Raw genomic sequence first — 27,956 nt, forward strand, 5'->3', positions numbered from 1 at the left:
AGCGAGTTAAAATTGTAAACATCTATGCTTGTTTTAAGGGTTGCCAGGTTTGAGTTGTATGAACATTTTTTACTAAACTGCCACAGAAAAGCCAAATCATTGGCAGTGATTATTTTGGATTGTAAACCTCTTATGTTTCTCCTCAGAAAATATTTCCATTAACACTCTTTGGTTGGCTGGGTTTATAAGAATGCAGTGTCCAACTTGCTTGATTTAATCCTGTATTTACAGTGGTTTGGGAAGTACAGAATTCTTGGCTTAAAAAAAAAAAACAACTCTCTGGAACTAAAAATATAGAATATAAATTTGTAAAGGACAGACCCTTAATCTTCTTCATATTATATGTCCTATTTAGGAACACCTATTTACCAGAAGAGATGATGAAGATGATGATGGTGATGGCAATGATGATAAAATAATTTGCCTTTATGCCTTTCAGAATGTTATTCGTTTAACTGTGATACAAGCAAAAAAGCACATGGCACTATTTGATGATTTATGAAGAGTGGTTGACTCAGAGTCTTATACTTTTCAAACAAATTCTCTTCATCAGTTAAGCTAGATTCAGCCTAAAGCATAAACTCATTTCTGATGTTTTGATACGTTGTTTAAATTCCCCAGGGATACTGCATTACAAAAGAAACTTTTATCCACTCCAAAGAGTCTACATTTCCATCTTCCCTCTATTCCATTTATCTAGCCATTAATGAATTTGTTTTATCACAATCAATCAATGGTATTGACTGAGCGCTTACTCTGTGCACAGCACTAGACTAAACACTTGGGCGTGTACAATATTAGAGAGTTGGCAGTCATATTCTCTGGCCAAAAGGAACTTACAGCCTACAATCTGCACATTTTCTATATTTTGGCATTCTCTGATTTTGTAGGTGTTTTTCCTCCTGCTCTCAGGGTTCTTATATAAAGTGTTTCTTTCCACCTCCTCCGTTATAACTTAAGCTCTGTGAGGACCCAGACCGTACTTTTTATTCAAACAGGATTCTATACTCCTAAGCGCCTAGTCGAGCGTTCAGCACACAGCACCTCTGAATGCATATTTATGAACGATGGAATGAATGAAGAAAAGAATGAAGTGTAGTCAGATCATCCCATGTCAGCCTAAGAGATCGGCTGTGGAAGGCAAGCCACAGATTTCTGCGGTCACCCAGTACTGGTCTAGTGGCCCAGAAATCCGGGAGCCAGAATTTGCCAGTTTACACCTAAATGTTGGATATTTCTTTTAAAGAGCCGTCGATTTACTCTGGGACATGGAAATAGAAGCTGCAGCTCGAGGACTTGAATTTGAGCCTTTATCTCTCTGCTTGGGCAAAGTTAATGAAAAGGAGTTCCACAGAATGTGGGGTTTAGGTTGAATTGTATATTTAAAAGGAAAAGGAATTGTTTATGCATTGTGTTTTGGTTTAAACAAATCTGTTGGCATTCTGCAGAGAGAAACAGAGACAAATTGTTTAAATGGAGCTTCACTCCGTGTTTCAGTACACGGCCATAAAACAAGTTAGATGAAATTAAGCATGCGGCACGATGGAAAATTTCTGCTGGCGTTATCACAAGTGGTTTCCATAAATATATTCCAGTGCATGAGAAAAAACTGCAGGGAAATCAGCCCTATTGTACTGGGGGCTGACTTCACTCTTTCACTTTTCATTATACTAAACTTGCTGTCCATTTTCAATCTTCACATTGAGTAATAGATTCGTTGTGAGCATATCCTTACCAATTTAAAGTACAGAAAATAGACCCTAGTATACCCCACTGTATCAATACTGAATTAAGAGGGAGGAGTTTGGGATTTTAGACCCGGCACTGCCATCAGGCTACTCTGGGACCCTAGGCAAATTGCTTGACCAATTTTGCCTCAGTTTCCTCATCTGTAAAATGGGGAAAATACTGCCTGCTTCTCTCAACTACTCAGGAATATTTTGAGGCTAAGATGTAAAAGTGCATGTTAAAGGACCGTAGGAATATATGTGCTACAGAAAATCAAGTGAATTCCATGAAAAAGATAGATGGCTACATTTTATCACACATCTGACCGTTTCACAGATCTCGTTAGATTTAACAAATGTTTTTCCAATTCAAAGACTATTCTGCTTTACATTGATATCTCTGTCATTATGAAATTATAAATTAGGCCAATACATTTCTTAATTGCAGATAAAACTGTACTTGTTTTGAGATTTCATTTTGAATGGAATCTGTATTCAAATCCTCCAGCCACGCCACCCCTTCGTGATGGCATCTTTTTTATTTGGAGTACTCTGTTTCTTATATGTAGCCCTGAATTCTAGCTTCACCTGTAGTTAGGATTTATGTGCACAGCATGCAGATTTTTGGATAAAGAAAAGGAGCTTGCAAGCCTACACATAACTTCAATATCCCCAATACGCAGTGTCGCATCAAGAACTAACATCTTCCAACCTTTCTAATTTTGGGTTCCATCTTGTGAGACCCTTCTACAAGTCAGAGAGTGAGCATCTTCCTGTGTCGGGAATCCCATCCAGACACATACTAGCCCCCCTGCCTCTTGCCAATCAATCAAGCAATCAGTGGTATTTAGTGAATGCTTACTTTTGCATAGAGCACTCTACGAGAAGCAGCGTGGCTCAGTGGAAAGAGCCCGGGCTTGGAAGTCAGAGGTCATGGGTTCTAATCCCGGCTCTGCCACTTTGCAGCTGTGTGACTGTGGGCAAGTCACTTAACTTCTCTGTGCTTCAGTTACCTCATCTGTAAAATGGGGATTAACTGTGAGCCTCATGTGGGACAACCTAATTACCCTGTATCTACTCCTGCACTTAGAACAGTGCTCTGCACATAGTAAGCGCTTAACAAATACCAACACTACTAAGCACTTGGGAGAGTACAGTATAATAGAATGGGTAGCCAGTGACTCCTGCCCTCCAAGAGTTTACGGTAAAGGGAATTCCTTGAAATCTCTCTTGCCATTAACCACCTTCACGCTCATGTGTACGTGTTCTAATGCCTCAGTAATGTATGCGGTTGCTTACTTGTGTATTTACACAAATCCTCAAACTCTTGTGCCAGTCACAGTTTAGCAATCTTCATCCACTTGCCTCTCCCACTGGATTGTATACATCTTGAGATCCGAGAACAGCCCATTTATTCCTAGTCTACGCTCCCAAGTTCTAACTACAGTGTACTCTACACAGTAGTCACTTGATAAAGCTGCTGTTGCTGTTGATGAGGATGATGGCGATGATGACAGAGCAACGAAATAGTCAAAGTCTGGCTATCCATCCTAGAGGGACGTAGCATTAGCTTCTGGTCACTTGTCCTGGAAATTCCTGAAGTGCAGGCAGCAGGTCTGATATCATATATGTAATTTTCTGAATTACTGACCCTCCCAGACCCAGTAGGATCAAGCAAAGCAGAGCACCAGATCCAGTCTGGCAGCCAATAAATGATGATGATAATGATAATAGTAATAAATGTGATATTTGTTAAGTACTTACTATATGCCAGGCACTTAGCACCGGAATAGATACAGAGTAATCGGGTTGGTTTGGTCCCTGCTCGCGGTCTTAATCCCCATTTTACAGATGAGGGAATTGAGGCACAAAGAAGTGAAGTGACTTACCCAAAGTCACACAGCAGAGAGATCGAGAAGCGGCAGACTAAACCGATTAAAATCGGATTAAACTGGGATTAAAACCGAGGTCCTTCTGACTCCCAGACCTGTGATCTATCCACTTGACATCACCGCTTCCCTTCAGGGAATACACCAACTGCTTTTTCACAGTGCTTATCAGAGTACTCTCTTTCTCAAGCTGAGAGCCCTAAAGATGAAATGTCATTCTTCACTACCCTTCCAGACACTGGTACCGTTTATTTTCTTGTCTCCTGATAGAGTTCACAAATTTAATAACTGCCTTTTGTCCCGGTCTCTGTATCCTCCATCAGCTTTCCATTCAGTATTCTTTCATTGCTGCTGGCTTGCAGGAAATGTCTCATTTTAGGTTTTCTATAGCGGGCATGATGGAGAAGAGAAGGGAAAGAGAAGTGGATATTATCTATCATTTAGAAATGGACAAGGGGCAATCAGACTGTTTTAATGGATGCAGAAAGAAAGAAAATGTCCTTGTTATTATTGCATGGACCATCACCTTTTGGTTAGGCATTTTGGGCTGGAAGGAATTAAGTGGTTTGTGCTGAAAACTTTATTATGATTTGTCTTCCCAGTGCTCCTTTTTTTTTTTGTGGAAAAAATACCATTTATCCTTAATCAAAAAATAATAGGGTTATTTTCGTGGAACTGCTGATAATAGAAGAAGGATCTTTCGGCTGATTAATAAATACAGTGATGAATTTGAGTGTTTCTGCTATGATGCATGTGGCTATAATTAATAATGACTTTGCAGGTCTCCGCACGATCTCTAAATGACAATGACAATATCATTAGTGGGGGTGCACGGTTATGTGGCATCTTAGAACTCGGGGAGATAACGGAGTGAGGCAGCAGAAGCATTTGCAAAGAAATATCACCCGAAGATGCGAAGCAATAACTTTACATTTACATTCCCATTAAAGATTTTATAGGCCGCACGCTACAGGAAATGCTACACTGATAGATATATATATATATATATATATATATATATATATATATATATATAAGTTTGCAGCGAGACATCCTTTTTTTCCCCCGTCCTACACTATATATATATATGTATACTTTTCACGTCTTGAATCTGCAGCACAGTGAATTAGAATGAATCATTGTTCATCTCAGAGAAAATGACTTCTAACACTGAATTATTTAAATGCTAATTGCAGAGCGCTGACGACAAATAATCAACCGGAACTTTTAACGAGATGCTGTCTGATTCTCTTTTGAAATACCAAGTGGCTCTCGGTGCTATCTGTGTGCCTCTTGCTTCATCCAAAGGAAATAAACGTCGAAGTAGGACGGGCGGTTGAAAAGGACCTTTGGATGGAGGGGACGCTGCAATTCATTTGCCTGGCTCCTATTCTTTGCATCCTGCTATTATAATTCAGGAACAATATACCGTTTTATGTTCGCATAAAAATCCCAAGATTGGATGCATTTGATGTGACTTTTTGCTCTTATTACAGTCTTCAAATTTTCATCAGATCACATTTCGTACCAGTTTATGCTCTCTTGCAGTATTCAAGACACACCAGGCACTGCCAAGAAGTTACGATCTGGGCCACGGATCAGTAAGGATTTGAATGAAGAGGATGATGTTTCCTCAGGAGAGAGAAAAGAACGTCTGAGTTCAGAGTTCATTCTAGTTCCTCTAGAAACCCGCAGAATATCCATGGACAAATTAGAACTTCTCTGGGCCTGTCTTCTCATTAATAAAGTAGCAGGAGGTCGGAGTGATAATAATATAATAATAACCGCCGCAGCCGTTGTAGAAATAGAAGCGGTAATGGTAAGAGTAATAATAATAATTATGGTATTTCATACCATATGTACCAGGCACTGTACTAAGCACTGCGGTCAGTACAGGCTAATCAGGTTGGTCACAGTCCCTGTCCCACGTGGGCCTCACGGCCTCAATCCCCAGATAAGGTAACTGAAGCACAGAGAAGCAGAGTGACTTGCCCAAGGTCACACAACAGACATTTTAGTAGCTCTAATAGGAGGAGGAGGAGAGAAGCAGCATGGCTCAGGGGAAAGAACCCGGGCTGGGAGTCAGAGGTCGTGGGTTCTAATCCCGGCTCCGCCGCTTGTCAGCTGTGTGGCTTTGGGCAAGGCACTTCAAATTCTCTGTGCCTCAGTGACCTCATCTGGAAAATGGGGATTAAGACTGTGAGTCCCACGTGGGACAAGCTGATTATCTTGTACCTACCCCAGCGCTTAGAACGGTGCTTGGCACACAGTAAACGTTTAACAGATACTATCATTCTTATGTTTATTTTCCATGTCATCAGCTTATCAAGTTGTCTGTCATCTGCTCGCTGGGTGACTTTGGGAGATTCACTTCGTTGCTCTGTGTCTCAGTTCCCTCATCTGCAGAATGTGGATTCGATACCTGTTCTCCCTCCTACTTAGACCTTGAGCCCCATGGGGCACTTGATGATCTTTGATCTACCCCAGTGCTTAGTCCAGTGCTTGGCACATAGTAAATGCTTAAAAACCACAATTGTTATTCCCTCTAAACTTTAAACTCATTGTGGGCAGGGAATGTGTCTACCAACTCTGTTACAGCATACTCTCCCAAGTGCTTAATACAGTGTCCTGCACACACTAAGCACTCAATAAATAAAATTGATCATATTGATTGGAGGAGGAGGTCAAATCAGATCTTTCAGATTTCTAAAGTCTGAAGGAAGAGTTAATTTTGTCCCTCTCAGAAAATCCTCTTCCAGTTTAAGGAGCGGCATGGTGTAGTAGTACGTGCCTGGAAGTCAGAAGGTCATGGGTTCTAATCCTGGCTCTGCTGCATGTCTGCTGTGTGACTTTAGGCAAGTGGCTTCACTTCTCTGTGCCTCAGTTACCTCATCTGTAAAATGGGGACTAAGGCTGTGAGCTCTTCGTGGGGCAGGGACTCCTTCTAACCAGATTTGCCTATATCCACCCCAGCACGTAGTCAGCCCTAAACAAATATCACAATTATCATCATAATTATTACGTGTGGGCAGGGAGCATGTTTACCTCCTCTATTGCATTCTACTCCCCCAAGCATTTAGGGCCGTGCTCTGCATTCGGCAAATGCTCAACGCGTGCCATTGTTTGACTGATCGATAGGCAATGATGTCATAATAGTCCGACGTGACCAGTCGTGCCGAACCTCCAGACGCTTTATCAGACGCTTTATAACGGGTCTTTCCGTTCTACGATGCCAGTGGACCTTTTGAGATTCATGGATTGGGATAGACTCTGATAACCCTGGTATTTCCACAAGGAAGAAACATGCTATTGTTTTCCATATTAATTACTCTGGGTAATACACTGTTGACATTTACTTCAGTGCACAAAACAAACAATAAAAAGGCAAATAACATTAAAGATACCAAGTCAACCAATATAAAATAATTAGGAAGCCACATATTCCAATATTTACCAACACGTTATTCAGTTTTCATAACTGCTGCCTTCACCGAACAATGACACCACCACTTCGTTAAATCGAAGGTCTGGAATGCGGAATAATGAAATGAAAAGGATGAGGAGAAATCACCCCCTTATGAAATTTAGCAGCCGAATCGATAATTTTCTCCATTTCATAACTATACCGTTCGAAACATTCCTTAGTGGCGAACATAACACTTTTGATAGAGAAATGCCTTGAAAACAGAGGAAATGATAAACAGAGATATGTTTTGTGAATGAGAAACGTGAATTTAACAAACTGTGCACTTGAATTTAAATATAATCTGCCTGTTGTAAATAAAATCAACAGGAATTAGCTGAGAACCAGGAGTGGGCATGAGAACTACATAATTATGATTTCTTTAAAATTTCAATATACTGCAGATATATTAACAAGAGCGCCACATCTCCAGGACCATTTATAATAGATCACTAAAACCTTGAACAGTCTCAAGCCTCAGCTGAATGTGCTTTATCTGAAAAGAAAATGTACTTTGAATCCATGCATTCAAAGTTTCATAGTCACTCATTATTTAAGTTTTACCAAAATGAATAATGCTCAAAATGGGCCATGCTATTCCATATACATGTGTATGATTTATGGCCCACATTTCCATAGCAACTCTATTAGAGCTTAACATTTCTTTTTCTAATAGCATTGATAGGCTCTCAGCTCAAAAACATTTTGAAACAGATAAATAAACATAAATTCTTTCTGAATTAATACTCGTCGAGAATAGACATTCTCGTGAGGTCTTCGTTTATAGTTAGCTGTGTCTCCAGTGAAGAGAAACAAACAGGCTAACAAACCGCTATAAAATAATTCTAAATTGAATTTTTAGTTATTCAGCTGTTGCACCCACCCATTTTGATGATTTCAGTCGGAAAGATCATTTGTGTTTCACATTCTTTCGGTTCTGGAAAAACAACTTGAAAAATGCTCAAATCAGGGAGGCAGCAAACTCTTTGCAAAGTAGTTTTCCTCCTGTTTCCTTTGAAGGGTACAAATTAATCTGATGCTGACAATTGTAGATGTTGATAATTCCCTTTATTTTGAAAGAAGGCTGATCATTTTTGAAGTTGTTTCATGAAAATTCTCATTTTGTATGCTTGGGAACCTTTGTTTCAGGACTATGGAAAGCCAGGCCAATATCGCTGATATTCACTGAGGTGTTATAGGTTCTATTTCCTTATCCAAAATTTATTTTAATGTCTGTCTCCCCCTCTTGACCCTAAGTCCCTTGGGGGACGGGATCAGATGTCTACCAAGTCTTTCGCGGTGCACTTTCCCGAGCATCTAGTACAGTGCTCAGCCCACAGTGAGCGCTTAATAAATACCATCGATTGATTGATCGATGTCTTGTCTCCGGATCCAATGTCACCAGAGATTCTCCTCTCTTCCCTCTTGTTTTTTTAAGCTGTTAAGTGCTTACTAAGTGCCAGGAACTGTACTAAGTTCTGGGGTAGATACAAGATAATCAGGTAGGACACAGCTCCTGTTTCATAAGGAACTCACAGTCTTAATCCCCATTTTACAGATGAGGTAACCGAGGCACAGAGATTTACCCGAGGTCACACAGCCAAGTGGTAGAACCGGAATTAGAACCCAGGTCCCACGCTCTCTCCGCCAGGCCACGTTCCCCTGCATGATTTCAAGTATTAGCATCAAAGATATGGGTTCAGCTCTTCTGTTTGGGCTTCCCAAGGCCTTATTGATGGCCTTTGAGGACTGCAGAGGAGGCCGTCCCAAGGGAGAAAAAGAGTGACATTGGCAGAGTTAAAACCACACTGTTGGTAGCGTGTATCCGGGGTCTCCATAATCTCTCCCTAATGTGGCACAAGGTAATGGAATGAAGTACCTCGGTGATTACTATTATGATGTGGGTTTTCAGTAGATTCAGTGCAAAATCTAGAAAAAAAATCTACAACTTATTCTTATCTAAGAAAATACAAGCCACCAATCACAGTGTAACAATTGGCTTCGCTGAGCAAAATTACCCATCTGGTTGAAAAACGAGAGCACCGTCTTAAGAAGTGGCAGCATCCTCGTTGCGACTCGTTCTCATAACCACCCAGTGTATTTTGCTCGGCACTCAAGTTCCTTAGAAGGGTGCGTGATGTTTCTGGGTATAAATTACTGGAGAGTCTCTTACGTAAGAATTACATCCTTGCTATATAAATGAAACTCTACAATATAGGTCAAGATGGGAGATAAAATGTTCCATTACAAATCCATAAACTTGTAAATCCCATCAATTTTTCAATGGCAGAAACACAGGGACGGAGGGTAATGTATAAATCTGTTTTATATAGCATCGCCCATCAATTCCAAAGGGATGTTTTTCAGGATTTGAGTCACAATCCCAACGTAGAACATCTGGTACAATTACAGAGCTAATGAGGCAGCCTGCTTCGGCCCGACCCACCAAGTGCTTAATACACTTGCACTGCTCGCGGAAGGCGCTCAATAAAGTCCACTTCTAGGACATACTATTGCCTTTACTAATAGGATGCTGGCTAGCAAGGGATAGGGATATAAATCATTTACCCTTTCTGATTTCTGGGTAAATGAAACTGACATTTCCATGTTACAAGATCGATTTGGATTTTGAGCCCCGGGATCAGACCTGCTGAAGTTGTTCTCTCTGACATCCATAGACAGAGAACCCTTCAGGGCCATTAGACTGTAAGACTGGAAGGTCTTCAAAGAGAGAGACCACATCTTCTACTTCGGTGAGTCAGTCATTCAAATAGAGAAGCAGCGTGGCTCAGTGGAAAGGCCCGGGCTGGGGAGTCCGAGGTCATCGGTTCAAATCCTGACTCTGCCACTTGTCAGCTGTGTGACTGTGGGCAAGTCACTTGACTTCTCTGTGCTTCAGTTACCTCATCTGTAAAATGGGGATTGACTGTGAGCCTCATGTGGGACAACCTGATGACCCTGTATCTACCCCAGCGTTTAGAACAGTGCTCTGCACATAGTAAGCGCTTAACAAATATCAACATTATTATTATTATTATTTATTTAGAGGTTACTGGGTGCAGAACGCTGCACTAAATGCTGGGAAGAGTACAACTATTACTGCTATTATCATTATTAATAGCTTTTTATTACTATTTTTCCTGAAAGCCTCATACAGTGCTTCATCTCCAGTAGGCAGTATACGTTTAATATTTTTCAATCATATTTATTGAGTGTTTAGTGTGTGCAGAGTACTGTATTTAGTGCTTGGGAGAGTACAGTATAACAGAGTTGGTAGACACCTTCCCCCCGACATGGAGCTTACACTCTAAAAGGGGTAAGTGAGGTATCTGTTAGGCGCTTATTATGAGCCAAGCATCTAACTAAGCACTGGGTCGATACAAAATAATCACGTCTCGCATGGTGCTAAGTAAGAAGGAGAACAGGCATTGAATCCCACTTGGCAGATGAGGGGACTGAATCACAGAGAAGTTCAGTGACTCGCCCGAGCTCACACAGCAGGTGTATGGCAGAGCTGCAATTAGAACCCAAGTCCTCTGACTCCCAGGCCCACGCTCTTTCCACTGGGCCACACAGCTACCCTGACGGCAAGAGGAAGAAAACATCTTTTGAAGATCAAATTGGATTTTTGTGGCGGCTTACTCTCCCTCTCGTTTGGATACATGAAACCGTAAGGATTTCAACATAGTGGTTAAAGAGCTGTATCGCAGTCTGACAAAAGGAATCGGTAGAAGCAGTTCAAAAAGAGGGATGCAGTACGTAGACACTCAAACCGGATGTCTGATCATCCAGGCCCTTAGGAATCTAAGTTTGGCACGGTTTCCAGGCCCCGGTTTGCTGAGGTGTCAACTACATTGGCGATTGCTGCCAGCAAAGCTCTGCTTCCTGCCTGGAAGCTGTTGATGTTTGGTCTCTACCCTTTTGGCATAGAAAACTGGGGCGATTGCTCCTTTAGCTCCCGGGATCTCTTAATCACAGTAATTATGGTATTTGTGAAGTGCTTACTACGTGTCAACATCATTCGAAGTACTGGGGCAGAGAGAAGATAATCAGGTCGGACACCGTCTCTTTCAACATGGAGCTCACAATCTAAGTAGGAGGGAGAACGGTTATTAAATTCTCACTTTAGAGATGAGGAAACGGAGGCACAGAGAAGTTAGGTGATTTTCCCCAAATCCCAAAGCAAGCAAGTGAGGGATCCCCATTTGAACCCAGATCCTCTGACTCCAATGTCCATGCTCTTTCCATTAGGCCATGCTGAATAATAATAATGACAGTAATAATAGTGATAATAATTACGGACTCTGTTAAATGTTTATTATGTGTGAAGAACTTTGCTAAGCACCGAGGTAAAGATAGTTCAGTTAGATCGGGACGGACCCGCTTCTTCATGAGGCTCACAGTCAAAGGGCGAGGAAAAACAGGCATTTATTCTCCATTTTACGGATGAGCCAACTGAGGCCCAGAGAAGTTAAGTGACTTTCCTCAGGTCACCAAGAAGGCAAGTGGCAAAACCAGGCTCAGAACCCAAGTCTCTTGACTTCCAGTCCCATGTGCCAGACAGGATAAAAACAGTGGTCGTCTTTGGGTCGGGCATTCCAAATTGCAACCATCTTTTTGGCTTTATCATTTCGGTGGAAAAATCTATACATATAAGCTAATCATTTCTGTGTGAGGAAAATTCACCTCGGTATCTAAACCATCTATTATAAGCCCCCTTGTTAGGAAAGGTACTGACACTGGTAATCGGTAAACCCGGCATAATGCTAATGCCTGTGCCTTGGCAGTAGTGGAATAGGCCCTGTACTAAGGTGAGGAAAACACTGTGCTTGGACTTTCTCCACCTTATTACGGTGTCTATTACACTGGTCCAAAGAATGGAGCAGGAGAAGGATGTTGATTTATCATGGCCAAAAGGGCAAATTGAGTAAATTACTGATCCAGTTCTATACCGATTCCAAACAAGCACCCACCTTTCCAAAGTCAGCATTTACTCCCAGTGACTAAGCGCTGGTAGACTCTTGCCCTTGTAAATGTTAATCATTATTATTGCTCTTTTTAAAGGATGAGAAAGTTCTTCAATCCCCCAAACCTCAGCAAGGACTGAAAGAATGAATTTTTTCACCAAAAGGGTATTTCAGATGATCTACTTTCAGTCTTGACTGGTAGAAACTATTTTACCCAACTTGGGCACATATTAAATCTGAATATTGAGCACAAGACTATAAAGGCTGAAAAAAACAAATGAATCCCAACATTCCTCTGTTTTGTTCAAACTACCAAGAAATGGTGGTCACAGCTTTTCATTTCTCCAAATCAATCTATCCACTGACTAATTGTTATTGACTTCAAACATTTCCTTTGGAAAGATCGTTTATTCCTTTTATGCTGATCCTAGAGGAACTCCAAGGAATCTTGTTCATTAACTAACCAAACAAAGGGCCTAAAGTTAGATTTAACGAAAATAAATAGAAATCATCAATCTTGCCCAGATGCCTGGCCCAAAAAGTAATTTATGTTCAAATGTACGAGTGCCCAGAGTGCCGTGCCCTCTTGTTAGGGTGAAGGATACAACTCTGGCATTTGGGTTAAACTAGCATAACCCTTCAATTGTCTTGGAAATATAAAGGCAGAGGTGATGTGTAGAATTCTTCCTTATTGACTATGAGCACCCCCATCAACTGAAAGCCTGCAAAGTGGACTGTGAAAAATTCTGGGGTTGGAGATTCTTTTTTATGTGATTTCCTCTCCTGGGAGAATGTGAAAGAAAATAGAAAACCTTTCTTTGGGTCATCTTTGCTTCAAGGTATGTCTTACTTTTATGCTGTCTAGATTCTACTTGAATTAGGTGAGCTGCATTGGAAAACAAAGTTAAAGGCAAAGCAAAGTCAAAGGATGGCCTTCAAACATATTATTCAGTTCAAAGCCAGACTGGAGAACTGTCGACTGATTACTGCCTTGGTAAGAGGGAACTCTGGGATAGTTAGAGTAGTAGAAATCATACTTGCTGGGCCAGTAAGCGCACATTAATGATTCAGACAGTGTACAGTCTCTGGAGAAGCAGCTAGCATAGAGTTGATCCTTTTGACTTTTGGAGACAGATCATTCACCCTTGGGAACCCAAGCTGCCTGGACAGAATAAGACCGTTTGACTTTAGGCTTCGGGTGCATTAAAACTTGATTTGATGACACGTGGGAAAGAGGACCGCTTTGAGATGAATTTGAAAGTTTGGAACTCAAAACTACCTCTGATTTTATGGGCAATTTAAGTCCCACTCGTGGTCAAGTCTACCTAGCATAGTCCTGGAGGCCAGAGTTGGCAATTATCTGATGATTAGGAGCTGTTTAAAATGATATAATTGGATCCTTTTGGCCCCAACAATCCCCTGTGGCCCAACTTTACTAGATCACTAGTCAACCCTCTTCCTTGCTTTGGCTGCCTAAAGATAATCATAATAATAACATTATTTAAGTGTTTACTATGTTCCAGGCACTGTACTAAGCTCAGGAGTAGATGCAAGATAGGTCAGGCACAGTGTCTGTTCCACACGGGGCTCACGGTTCAATTACGAAGGAAACCCCGCTTTATAGATGAGGAAACTGAAGCACAGAGAAATTAAGTGATTCATCCACAGTATCACAGAAGGCAAGTGGCAGAACCAATGTTAAAACCTAGATCCTCTGACTCCCAGGGCCACGCTCTTTCCACTGAGTCTCTTTAATCAAACACATACACACTTTCAGTTGACATGTCTAGCTGTGATACCATATAGAAGATGCCCAATTCATGCCAGTAATATAATCAACAGAGCAATAGTAACAGTTACTGAGCAGTTCTACTGTACTAAATGCTGAGAAGAATACATAAATGTCAATTCAGTCAGAGTTCCTGGCCTATAGGGGAACTCACAACCTATAAGTGATGAGGACTGCAGGCAAAAAGTAACCAAAACGAGAAAGATTTCACTCTAAATCAATTGTCCATTCCACCACCTTATCCAGACTTTTAGTCAGTCATTTGTATTTATTGAGCGCTTACTGTTTGCAGAGCACTGTACTAAGTACTTGGGAGAGTACACCATAACAATGGAGCAGACACATTCCCTGCTCATAACAAGAGTACAGTCTACAACCATCCCAGCATTCTGAATAATGGGGAGGCTGGCATTTCTCCCTACCTTCTGCCTCCACAATAGCAGTTGGAGTTGGTGAAAATGGAGGAGAGGGGGTCAACTATTTGGCCACCCTGATGAACAGCTAGTCCTCTAATGGTGAGGGATTAAAGAAGCAGTATTACTTAATGGATAGAGCATGGTTAGTTACCAGAAGGACCTGGGTTTTTGTCCCAGATCTGCCACTTGTCTGCTGTGTGAGCTTGAGCAAGTTACTTAACTTCTCTGTGTCTCAGTTAATTTATCTGTAAAATGGGGATTAAGACTATGAACTCCATATGGGATATGAACGGTGTCCAACCTGATTACCTTGTACCTCCCGCAGTGCTTATACAGTTTCTGGCACATAGAGCTTAACAAATGTCATAAAAAAAGGGAGTTCTGGGAGGGTGCCTCAGTGCTTCTGCTCACCCTCAGCTCCTTCGGGGGCACGCTTCACCTCCAAAATGGAGGACAGGTGGCACGATTGCGTATTTGCAAAGGGTCTCCGCCTTTCTGTCTCCCAGCCCAACCCAGGCACCCCAACCCAGAGCCCCTCAGTAACCCCTGTATCATCAACATGCCAATTTACACAAGCTCATATGTTATACAATCTCGAATACCCTTTAACCATCTCAATGATTAATTCTGAACTTCAACTCAACTCATCGGCATTTAGTAATTAATAAGCAAGCATCATTTCAAAGACAAGATAGGAGGAAAAACTGTCTGCAAGTGATGAAGGCTGATATCAAAAGGACTTCTGGGAGCAATCAGCATATAGATAAATAATATAGCACAGTTTTACTCAGTCAGCAAATCTCTATATGAAGTTCTTAAAATGCAGTTGCATTTTGCATAAGTCATTGTGAATACCATATGTGACTGTATAATTATTGTGGGCATCCATTCAGCAATACATCCTCTCATATCTCATCATCTAAATTTTGTTCACATTCAACACTGTCCATAGATACAGCTCTTCCAGCGCCATCAAAATTCAGCTTTGTTTTTCTCCGTAGATTTCATCCTTTGCTGATGAAACACCAAAAACTGTGGAATGCTTTTCGTTTAGTGGCTCGTACTATCTTTTCTAGTTGGGGTATGAATTGTAGAAACCTTAAATTGGTGAATGCATTCCTCTCTTCAATCAAATACCCAATCAATCAATCATATTTATTGAGTACTTACTGTGTGCAGAGTACTGTGCTAAGTGCTGAGGCAGATAAAGGGTACAAAACCAAATGTAAAGATTACACAGAAGGGAGTGTGAGAAGAGGAAATGAGGGCTGAGTGGAGGATGGCTTTTTGGAGGAGTTACACTTGTGATAAGGCTTTGAAGATGGTACAAGTGATCATCTGTTTGAGATGAAAGGGGAAGGCATTCCAGACCAGAGATTTCTCGGATGTGGGCGAGAAGTCAGCAGCAAGATAGACGAGATCGAGATAGAGTATGTTGGCATTAGAGGAACGAAGTGTTTGGGCTGGGTTGTAGTAGGAAATGAGAGGTATAATGTAGCAGTGGGGCAGACTTTTTTCCTTAGGAAAAGTCTCTCAATCACTTCCTATCTGTTCATAGGTGATCACGTGGTCATTTTTCATGATTCATTAGTAATATTTATTGAGAGCCTACTGTGTGTGGAGCCTGCGTAAAGTGCTAGGGAGAGTACAATAGAATTCAAGACATGATCCTTGCCCTAAGGAACTTACAGTGCTTTCAGTTTAGTAAGTTCATGACATTCAGTTTCCCTTGCAAGGTTTTCAATCTACAAAAAGCAATTTAACTGGAAATTTGTCCTGCAGGAAGGAAAGGTTGGAGATGAGTCTTTAGAAAGCAGAGGGACAGAAGGCCAACACATTTTATATCCTAGCCAGGGTAGCTCAGACCTGAACTCACTGCCCTTATTCTCTTGTTTGTAGGTCAGAGAGAAAGAGTGTTTCATAGTCTTTATTCCCCTCAGTGTGTCCAGGTATCGCACAGACTTGCAAATACTATTCAAAAGGTGTTGGTTCTGCAAAACTCTTCAAAACTTGGCCCAGTCCTCATTTACACATGCTAATTTTCCCATTCAGCCACTTCCACCACCTTTTGCTGTTCCCCAGATCACCAGGCTGAAAGCACATTCAGGCATTTTCTCACAAACATATACTCTGGTGAAAACCAAACAAACAGAAAGAAGACGAGTCAGAGGGCATTCCATTATATACACTGATGGGGACCTTTGACTTGGGGACCACATGCTTCCGTTGAACTATAAGATGTGTTCTTTAATTTTCAGTGCCTCTCTCTCAGTAAGAAGCAGAATTGGTAATAGAATATGGATGAACCGGAGGAGGCTCAGAGAAGGACAACAAAAAGAGATTAAAAGGATGCAAGTTGGCCCCAAGAGGACAAGTGGAAGGAATTGGGATTGTTAGCCTAGAGTAGCAGTAGAGTAGCTGAAGGCCAAGCCAATAACTTTTCTAATTTCTCAGCTGATTGAAAGGGTATTCAAGTTACAGCTTCCAGGCATTTCTTGGCATGCTCAATCATTTCTGCATATTTTAGGTTGAACCTCTTTTGAGCTCGAGATAGAAGCTAGTATTCGCCAACTAAAGATAAGATACTGTCCAGCCTCTCAATCTGAAAAGAAGGGGGTATATTTACAAAGGCAGCCCCTGATTTGTCCACAGGCATGGCATCTTCAATCTGTTGGCAAACGTTTTTGGGTTTTTTTCCCCCGGAAAATTACGGCTGTATCCATTGGTCTGTTATGAGCCAATGGGTGCCATAATTATGGAGCCATCAAAGTCAGAAAGAATCAAATGTTTTGTTTGAGCACTGTTCTGGTTAAATGGTCAAGGACTTTTCCGGTAAAAACCAAACAGAAGGTCTAATTGGCATTGTCAAAGAATAGTGTACTCTTCTATCCCGGCAGACGTAGAGAAAACTGAAAGCTTCATAGCAGAAAAGAGATCTAATTAAACTCTACTCTGACTCAGGAGAACTGTAGGCTCACAACCCAAAATCCTAGAATGAGGGTGATGTGTAAATTTCTCCTGACCTATAAAATTGCTAATGATTATCATCTTCTCCTATTTGAAGACGACCGGTGTCAGCTGAAGATTACGCATCCAGGCCAGGGTGCTATTTGTGCAACGTGGATGAAGAATAGCTTCCCCGTACTGGAACGTTTATAAATGACTAAGGTGTCAGGGCTGAGGTAGTCATGTGTGTGATCTCCTGCCAGGAGTTTAAAAATGATGACCTTTTTGTTCCTGACCCAGTGCTACCTGTAGGACAGAAAGTAATTTTCTGCAGTTGTTCAACTCTTCCAGATTACAACCTTCATCCTTCACTGCCCATATGCTGGCCCTTCCTCACTAAACTGCAAATCTTGTAGGAAGGGGAGTAGGGTGGGTGGAGTAATCTACTGTGCTTTACAGTAAAAGTGAATAGTTGGATTTTACTTGTTACAACCGGCATTCAAGGAGGCTATTATTTTTCCCATAATCTACCCATGCGGTGGTGTCATGGGAGATCTCTGCCAGAGGAACTTGCAAATGTCAGCAAGGAAGCATTGCCTTTGTGTGAAAAGTTATTCTAAGTGTTGCACACGAGGAAGAGGCTTTCGACACTTCTATTACTTAGCACTCCACTACGTAGCTTCTTGGCCCGAAAGAAGATAAAACGTACCACCTCCCTCTCAAAACCCAAAATACTTTAATTCCCCAACCCCCACGGTATCCTGTGTGTCCCAGAATGAATAAAGGGACTTTGGGGGAATTTCCTGGGCAGATTAAAAACTCCACTCTCAAATTCCCTGTAACATAAATGCCTGGCTTTGGGGCATGCAGATGGAACCATCACCATCGCAGACAAAGAAGGAGTGCTACCTGGATGGTAAGAACACTGCGGTATAATGAACTTCAGAACATGCCTCCCACCATCAAGACAACCCTTCTGGACATATAGGAAATCACAAGAAATGAGGAGACACGATCTTAGTGCCAAGTATTGATCGAATGCCTACTTTGTATGGTATAGAGATCTTGGGAATGGTAAACAGACATTAAACAAATTGCCGCTGCCCTCAAAGAGTTTACAATCTAAGCTATGAGGTCTTGACCGCCTAATTCCTCAACATCCCTGTCTGAAGAATGGATCTGAAGGGCCTTAACGGTGTCTCGCCCACCTAAAAAGTTGGATCGATCCTCGTGAGAGGAGAAAATGCTGAGAGAACGCTTTCCACTTGGAAGTTGATGCTTCCGGCAAATGGCAGGGAGGCCTAGAAAAAACAATCCAGCTCTCCAATTAACCCGTCACAGTAGTTTAAGACGTGAGCTCTATAATATGGGTGACTTTCATCAGGGCAGTTAATGACTGGTTCCCGGCGTCCTGCTAAAATGGAAGAAGCAGCCGGAATGGAATCCACCTCTCTTAGCGGCTCCTTTAATTGTGCTGCATTGGAACTCATTTAGGCTTGCTGGAGGAACACTAAAGGCTTTATCTCTTTTGCATCGTACGGTACATATGGAGACCCACGTTTCTTCTATCCACTTTCATTAAGAGCATCAAAACATACTGAAAAAGCAATAACAAAGTCAATAACTAAAGCCATTAGGACATTTTTCCATTAGTCTGACCCTTAATACTTTCAAGCAAGTGGCTCATCTTTGTCTCCTCTTCATGGCTAATTTAACTTCACATCGGGCTGCCACAGATACAATCTCCCACGCTCGGACGGCACAAAAATGAAGGCGTTAGCACATTACCAATCTGTGCAGAGAGGTTCTGTTTGAAAGTGTGGAAAGGACACACATCTACATTTTTGAATTTATATCATGGTAACATACCTCTGCTTTTAAGAATAACAAGTAGGAAAATTAAACGTTTGCTCACTGCCTCCTTTTTTATGCCATCTGAACTCAAGCTATTATTTTCTCACATCAGCTGGGGCAGGGGAAGAGGGTTTGTTCCACACTGGACAAACCTGTCTACTTTTATGTCTAAGAGGCACAGTGGACTTCGGTATTTCACCCCCAACTCTGAGAAATCGGAACTATTTCCCTTTTGGCCTGGTGTCCTCTAGCGGATATCCCATCTCCCGCCCCCATCCCTTACCGTCCCCTTTCCCTCCTACTTAGAGAACGGTAACTTAAACATGTAATTTGTATTGTGTGTAGGAGGAGCTCAGCGGCCCCACAGAAATAAGTGTATTTTAAGTAAGTCAGATGAAATATATTTGAGGTCTCTTTCATTGCTGGAGATAATAGACTGTGAACTGCCCTTTGAAGAAAATAGAGGGGAGAAAAGAAAAAGGATGAAAACATAAACTAAATGTATTCCCAGTGTTAGATTAACTTTATTACCATCCAACTCTGCAGCTCAGATTGACAAAGTTTTTACATATTTCCTCATTAGTGCATCAAAATGAGCTACTCCGCATGCACAAATAATAGCTCATTTTTATCAAGGAGACCCAGGCAGTTGTTAAATACACACACTCTGAGGGCAGAAGAGGATAGCCCTCCCTTATTTTCACAGAAGCTCTTTAAGACTTTTGTTGTGTTCCTTCCTCCTGCTGAGGCCCATCCAATCTTGGCAATTTACAAATCAAAACGGACAGGCCCTTCGTCGTGTTGCCAGATGACCTGAGAAATCCTAAAGTCTCTTTTGGCATGACCAACCTGAAGAAACACTCGACTGAATCCATACTTAATTAAAAACCTTGCCATGTTTAATACGTTGCCTCTGTGTTTATCTTTCCCGTCCCCCAAGTTAACAGGTTAGGTGGTGTGTTTTCGCGCAAGGAGAAAATAACCGAAGAGTTCTCTTGAATTTCAAAACCAGTGGCGTGGCATTTCTCTCTCTCTGGCCTTGCTTTAATGATGTTCCATGCTGACCCTCTTGTGTGAAAGCAGAGCTGGATAGCCCGGCTTTGATAAGGGTGTTTACATGAATGTTTGATAAGCATCTGTCAGCCCGCAGCACTTACAAGACTGTGTAACACAAAAGACAGCCAAGGAACCCTAGGGCTTTGCCACCTGAAAGCATAATCTGGTGTGTTTTCTGAATTTCAAATCAGCAGAGCGATTGTTCTCTTTGTGGCTTAGATTGTCATTTATGTATTATTTACTGTACGAATGCAACTAATGGGAAAAGACAATTACTTCTTTCTAAAAGCGGTTTTGAGCAACAAGGTCAGGGCATCTTTTAATGCACACTTATCCTGCCACCTTGTATTTGATCTCACTAGATACAATATATCACACAGATTAAAATGGATTTGACAGTTGTGTCTCAGTCCGGAGAAGGATGACTATACCTTTTTAGCAAGTTAACAATCATCTTCCCCGGGAAGAGAAGATCTCACCTAGACATGGCTGGCTGTGTTGACGGAGAGGAGCCGTGAGCTAAGTTTAACCCATCTTAATGGGGGAAACACACTTACTTGCTATAAATTTCCCATACATCATATTTTTATTTGTATATTTCCATTCCCCGGCAGTACGTAAGGCATTAATTCCAATACCTTCTCCTCTTTGGGGCATAAAATAATGATAATAATAATAATAATAAAATTTTATCTTTCAAGGCAATAAACTAGAATGGTTCTCCCTTTTCCCTGGAAGCCCTGGGAGTGTAACTTACCCACAATCCCCTGGGAAGTCACTGCTTTCAGGACCTAGGCTTCCTCGGCCATAAAAAGGAGTAATCGTCATTAGATTTGACACGAATTTCCCCTCAGCATAGAATGATGGATTCCAGTGATGGATTCCACCTTGTCCAGTACTGAGTTGGTGAATTGAGAGCAAATGAGAGGCAGAACCAGGACATGCTCCGTAGGAAGGGAAGAAAAGAAAAATGAGCTTCCAGGAAGGCTGCTTAGCATTCCAGGTGCTCTGATTGCCCTCCTTACGACTGCTCCTCCGCTCTCAGTATGAACCCGGTTGGCTTGATTTTTAAAACCAAATTTACTGTCAATCAGCAAACTCCAAAGCACGAGGAGCACTGAGAGGAAGTTAAGGATTTTGAGGGGGATGCAAATTCTCTCAGGATACTCTGGAAGGCTTTTGTCCAGCGGTGGCCCGATGTTCTCAGAAATTTACTGTATTTTTCAAATTGCAGGGTCCGCTTATAAGGGAAAATGCACACCCAGAGAATCAGTCATTGGTCCAGATATTTACTGGGCACCTCTTGAATGTAGGACTCTTTTGTAAGGGCTTGGGAGAATGCGGCACCAGCAGCAAAACAGATGTTCCCTTTCCCTCAAAGAGTTTTCCATCAACTGAGATTATGGCTGCGGTAGGATCCAGATATATGTTTGCTTTATTTGTTTGATGGCTTCTCCTAATGAAAAACAACAGATGAGCCTAGATCCAACACTTCCTGTCAACTACATGTTGTACATAAGCAAGGTAGGACGCACATGGCCGAGTGTCCATTAGACATTGAAGGTTAATTATACAACTATAAGTAAGTTAATTTAAATGATTACTAATGTAAAAAAATGCTTTAACCAATTCCTACTTCTTCAACTGAGTTTAGTAACCATGAATAAGTCAGTGAATGGACATGTAAAATAATAAGAAAGGATTACTTTATCATCAGAGATTGGGTGCTTTGGCTTTTAAAGACTGGATGCTTTTCTCTAATGCATTTTAATCAACTAGGAAAACATGTTTGCTTCTAACCCTAAGGCTAATCATTTATCCATAGACAGTGTATTTTTCTAATATTAGTCTTTTCCTAATTCATTAGAAAAGACGTTGATAAACTCAGGAGGTGGTGTTCAATAATCTGCTACATTTCTCCTAAAGAAACAAAGAGCAAAATACTAACTGATGTTTCCTAATTTGGAGGACAAGCTGTGAAACAAATTGTGCAGTGTATACTGCACAAATATCTGGAAATCAGCAATTGTAGGGATGGGTAACTACCGTTCTCCGTGTACATCTCCTAACAAGTATGTGGAATCTAGCCACAGTCTTTCAAATGATTTTCAATGATGGTTTTTTAAGTTTGATTCTCTGAAAGCCCAAGTGAAAGTAACTCAAAGGTGCAGTTTCTCCTCGAAGATTCTGGGGTACTAACGTTACTTTTGTTTCCTCCTCAGTCTTGTCTCGTCTTGTGCCGCCGAGTCGTTTCCGACCCAGAGGGACACCGTGGACACATCTCTCCCCGTATGGCCCACTCTCCCTCTGCAATCATTCTGGTAGTGTATCCATAGAGTTTTCTTGGTAAAAATACAGAAGTGGTTTAACATTGCCTCCTTCCACTCAGTAAACTTGAACCTCCGCCCTTGACTGTCTCCTGTGCTGCTGCTGCCCGGCATGGTTGAGTTTTGCCTTGTAGCGGATTGCCTTCCGCTCGCTAGCCACTGGCCAAACTAGGAATGGAATGGCTATGCCTCTGTTTGAGTCTCCCTCCTGTAGCAGAGATTGTTAGAATACTGGAAACCCTCCAGGTGCAGCCCTGAGAGGGGATCTTCCTCAGTGTCAAATAGCAATTGTTGTTGAGCTGGATTATGTGGATCCTTAGTGAATTGGAAGAGATAATGAGCCTCATCCAGGGCCAATTTGTTACTATGATAATGCAGTAGTACTAATTAGTAGTTGTAGTAATAGGAAAGTTATTTGTTGAACACCCATTAGATGCAGTGTGATGTACTAAGCACATGGGAAAAAATAACAGAAGTATGAATAGATTCCTTGTCCACAAGGAGCTCACATTCTAATGGAGGAGACAGACAAAACTATTTACAAACCGACTAATCAAAATAAATGAATTGATCATATAATCGATCGTACCTATCTACATAAATACTAAGGGTGGTACGAATAAACGTGTAAAATTCTACAAGTGGGTAATCCAACTCCTCCCTGTAACTCATTTTGATGTTGATCTCCCATATTAAATTCTAAACTCCTTGAGGGCAGGAATAGTGCCTACTAAACCATCTGTACACTCCCACATGCTTAGTACAGTGCTTTGCAAACAGTAGGTGCTCAATTAATACCACTGATTGATTGAGTGACTGATGCAATTTAGGGTTGGGGGAGATAAGTGGAGAAGGTATGTTGGAAAATGTGGAATTCTAACACAGCTTTGAAGTTGGGGAGGTTGGTGGTTTGCAAGATTATCGGGGGAAAAGAGTGATGCAAGGTATAATGAAGACTCTGGAAAATCCCAGTTTACTGGTTTCCAGCCCTGATTTGAAAAGATCTTTCTTTTTTTGGCATTTGTTAAGTGCTTACTATGTGCCAGACACTGTTCTAAGCATTGGGGTAGAAACAAGGTCATCAGGTTGGACATAGTCCATTGTCCTACAGGGGACTCACAGTCTTCATCCTCATTTTGCAGATAAGGGAATTAGGCAAAGAGAAGTTAAGTGACTTGTCCAAGTTCACACAGCAGACAAGTGGTGGAGAAGGATTAGAATTCAGGGTTTTTAGACTCCCAGGCCTGTGCTGTAGCCACTAGGCCATGCTTCTTCTTCCATGCATAGTGCATCTCATTTTGCAAGAACCGTACAATTCTGGACAATGAATTATGAGGTGAGATTAGAAGTGGTGTCTTAGATATTTGGGATCCAGGACGAGAGAGTTATTGGAGATTTTTTGTATGCATTTTGGGGCCCCTGCACCCACCGTAGGGCCCCCACCGTAGGGTTCTTCTCACTTCTAGCCTCTCCAACCTTCAGCCGATCTTACATACAATATGTGTGTCAATACTCCAAACTCATCCTTATCTTCACCACCAACAGAGGAGATTTAGTTCATCAAGTTATATTGTTCACCGCTGACTTAGAATCAAAGCACTACTTGAAATGATAGAAGTCTGATAGAAACTTGGGTATTAAGAGAATATTCTGGCCCACATTGGGCTCAAGTTCCCCAGAGTTCCGTCCTCTAGGAAAAAGATCATTTAAATAAGGATTTTAAATCCAGTGAACTACTGGCTGATCAAACATAAGGTGTAGATCATGGCTGTGGATTGGAAGCAGACAAGCAGTTTGTTAACCACCACTGTTTTGGGGCCCATAGGATGCTCAGCTCTACTCTGGACTCTGTCTGCCCAGGAGGCCTGGAAAGGTACCTTTCCTGGTCCTAGAGGCAGCCAGGAAATGCTTATAATGCCTACAGCCATCTTGGGTCTGGCAGAGAAGAAGCCGGAAAATCTCTCTTTCACAGACTCTCTAAGTGTCTCTGTCCTGGTGATGGGAGAAGGGCTGGGGTTAGTATTTCCCCATGCAGAGCCATTTCTGGGCCAGGACAGTCCTCTGCACAAGGTAACTGCTCAGTAAACATGATTGACTGACCGACCGAAGGTGGAACACCCATCTACAAAGATGCCCAATTTCTGGACACAGAATTTCTGGGCACCTCGGCCCGACTCACTCCCTTTGCTCTACCCTCCTTCCCCTCCTACAGCACTTGTGTATATATGTACAATCGATAATTCTATTTATTTATATTAATGCCTGTTTTACTTGTTCTGATATGTATACATATCTCTAATTCTATTTATTTAAATTGATGCTATCGATGTCTGTTGTTTTGATGTCTGACTCTCCCCTTCTAGACTGTGAGCCCATTGTGGGCCGGGATTGCCTCTCTTTGTTGCTGAATTCTACTTTCCAAGCACTTAGTACAGGGCTCTGCACAGAGTAAGCGCTCAATAAATACTATTGAATGAATGAATGAATAGGGAAGATTGTCTCAGCCTCATGACATCTTTGGGCTATTATCCAAGTTGAATCTCTCCTCTTCATGTGCTGGGGGGAGGGTCAGCTGAGTCAAATATATATACATGAATGAGAACCATGGAGTTAGAGGTGGAAAGAGAGAGAGAGGACAGAAAAAGGATGGAAGGAAAAACAAGGGAGAGGAGAAAGGGAGGAGAAAGGTAAAAAAAGAGAAAAGGAATGATAGGTCAATTAATCAAAAGTGTTTTTTGAATCCTTACTCTGTGCAGAACATTGTTCTAAACCCTTGGAAGAATATATTAGAGTTAGTAGACGTGATTCCTGTCCAGAAAGAAGAGTCAGAAGAGATTTGGAAAGCTCCTAGGGGGAAGTTTGGATAGCATCTAACAGAATCCCAATAGCTTGATAGCACTTGCCACAAATCCAATGATGGTGAGACTTTCACTTCAGCAGACCAGCCGATACAGGCATCGGCATCGAGAAATCCCTTCTGGAACTTGAGTTCCTAGTGAAATAAGAATAACGACAAAGTAGTTAAGATGAAGATGTCACAGTAGTGGAAGTCGAACACAATCGTTTCCTACGGTGAAGGTTTCTTGGAAGGTCTGGTCTGCCCGGCAATCTTTTCTCTTCCTGAACTCTCCTTGTGCTCAGAATGGCTCCCCGACCACTTACAAAGTGGGTCCTGTGCGAACCATTTTATGTTCATTGTCCTTTCTAGGGACTTGGCTCCATGGAGTTCTTCAAAAGAGGAATTAAAGACTCAGGGACCGTGCCATTCGCTGTGCTTCTCAAATCATCATCAGCTGCTTTTGAGGATGAACAACAGAGCCCCAGGAGGTGAAATGTGAATTGAGTCCTTTCAGTCGCTCTCTAATTGTGTAACATTTTTAAATCTTGCTCTCCAGTGAAAGGCAGGTGGAGCAGCAGGTGCAGTGTGGGGATCTGCCAAAGATGGTGTCAGAAAAATGGCATCCCCTCACAGAGCCAGGGAGCAAAAAAAGAATAAGTGCCGAATTGCTCTGGATGGGACTCTGTTTCCTCCAGTGTTTGCCAGAGAGGATGCGCTTACAAGCTGATCCTTACTAAGAGGGTTTTATTCAATTATGGAATCTTCCACTTGAAGAAAGGTAGAGGGCCTCTCTCCCAATCGCCAGTTTATATCCTCATCAGTCCTGCTGTCGCTCCAGTGGAAAGACCTGTGGTTTGGAAATCAGGAGACTTGGGTTCTGTTTCCAGCTCTCCCTGTAACAGATTTACTTTGTAATGCACTGAGCCCCTGCCATTCATTCATTTATTCATTCATACAATCATGTTTATTGAATGCTTACTGTGTGCAGACCACTGTACTAATCGCTTGGAGAGTACAATTCAGCAATAAAGAGAGACACCCCCTGCTCCCACCAGGCTTGAAGTCTCTCACTGTACTCTGGGAAGGATCAGTAGCACCTCTATCTGCCCCTAATCTTTAAAAGATGTAGTCCAGCAGGGTCACCTCTCCCCAGAAGCCTGGTTCTAGGAAACGTCGTTCAGTGGTCTGTCATTTGCAAAACTGGCTGGGTGGAGGTGCTCTCACTCTGCCTTGATGGGGATGAAATGATCAACAAGAATCTCTCTTGTCCACAGTAGTAATTTTAGTAATAGTAGCAGGAGCATTAACATTTACCTAGCACTCGCTTGGAGCACTGAACTGTAACAGGCATTTGAGAAGGAGTGTGGTCTAGTGGAAAGAGCGTGGGCTCGGGAATCAGAGAACTGGGTTCTAATCCCAGCTTTGCCACTTGCTTGCTGTGAGACCTTGGGCAGATCTCAAGATGCTTCAGTTCCCTCATCAGTAAAACTGAGTTTCAATATTCCTTCATTCTCCTACTTCGACGGAGAGCCCCATATGGGACAGGGGCTGGATCTGACCTGATTTTCTTGTATCTCCCAGAGCTTTGTCTGGAGCTCAACAAAAAAGTAAAAGTTTAATTAGTGCTAACAGTATTATTATTATTATTATTATGTTATTACAGAATGAATAAGTCGTATGTTTGTGCCCACAAGCAGCTCACACTCTAATGGGGAGAAACAGAAAAGGTATTCCTGCTACAGAAGAGCCATTCCTCTATCACTTTCCTGTAAAGAAAAGGGTTTTTCCGAGGGGTATAGAAGGTCTACTGAAAGACCCAAGGTAGCCTTCTCATCCATTCCCAATGTCTTCGGTTATCCTTTTTTGTTTCTCCCCCTTCCCAATCATAACCCTGTTGTCCCATGCTTGCTCTTGAAACTGTCCTGCCCATGAATAAGGGAAGTTGCCCCAGGAAAGATCTCTCAATTAGCCTGTTTTGAAGAGGTGATGTGGCTCAGCATGTTTGGCAGTCCATTCAAGATTCAGGGCTCTAGAGTTCTAATTGTCACTCGACTCCTGTCGTGGGATTTTGTGTCACTCAACCATTTTATGCCAGAGATTTTCATCTGTATAGAGAAGATGAACAATGCTTAATACATCTCAGAGGGACAGATACAATTCTAACATTCCTCTGAGGTAGGCAGATTGTATTTCTCCCCAGCAGAGTGCAAGTATTTTCTGAAAAAAGTCTTTTTCATAATTTCTCCTAGATTCACCATTTCTTTGGATCTCTGCAACATTCTCAACATCCCATTAGGAGGAAAGCCAAGGCCATTATATGGTAGCGTATTTGGACTACTCAGACACCAAAAATATACTGTGGGATTGTCATAGGACCAAGCAGTAAGCCTCTTTTCTCTTACGGAAGGTTTGTTCCCCAAGTTTAAAAGGAAATGGCCTATTTATGGAATTAATAAATTGCATTATCTGGGTTTCCTGCGTGTCAAACCTGTCACTAGGGTGAAACAGTCATTTCATTTATCCTGACAATTTTTAATCAACTATATCGATCAGGGGTATTTATCGAGGGATTACTGGGTGCAGAACGCTATAGCGAGCTCTTGGGAGAATTCAACAGACTTGGTAGAAATGATACCTGCCCAGCGTAGAGTGCATATGTGTGCATACGGGGGTGGAACAACTG

At 41.9% G+C, this 27,956-nt stretch overlaps 1 long non-coding RNA gene across 2 annotated transcripts in view; it reads left to right on the forward strand.

The window, feature by feature from the left end:
• The window catches only part of LOC120638815, a 47,331-nt gene extending 19,587 nt beyond the window's left edge, over positions 1-27,744 (forward strand). The window contains exons 2-3 of one of the 2 annotated variants that reach the window (XR_005660785.1): positions 22,330-22,428; positions 27,523-27,744. This is a non-coding gene — a long non-coding RNA (uncharacterized LOC120638815). Of the gene's footprint in view, positions 1-5,164; positions 5,380-22,329; positions 22,429-27,522 lie in introns of those variants that run through there. The other variant, XR_005660786.1, reaches the window with a different exon arrangement.
• Positions 27,745-27,956: the final 212 nt, after the last annotated feature.

The sequence above is a fragment of the Ornithorhynchus anatinus genome, chromosome 14, assembly GCF_004115215.2.
Source record: "Ornithorhynchus anatinus isolate Pmale09 chromosome 14, mOrnAna1.pri.v4, whole genome shotgun sequence".
In the NCBI taxonomy this organism is placed as follows: domain Eukaryota; kingdom Metazoa; phylum Chordata; class Mammalia; order Monotremata; family Ornithorhynchidae; genus Ornithorhynchus; species Ornithorhynchus anatinus.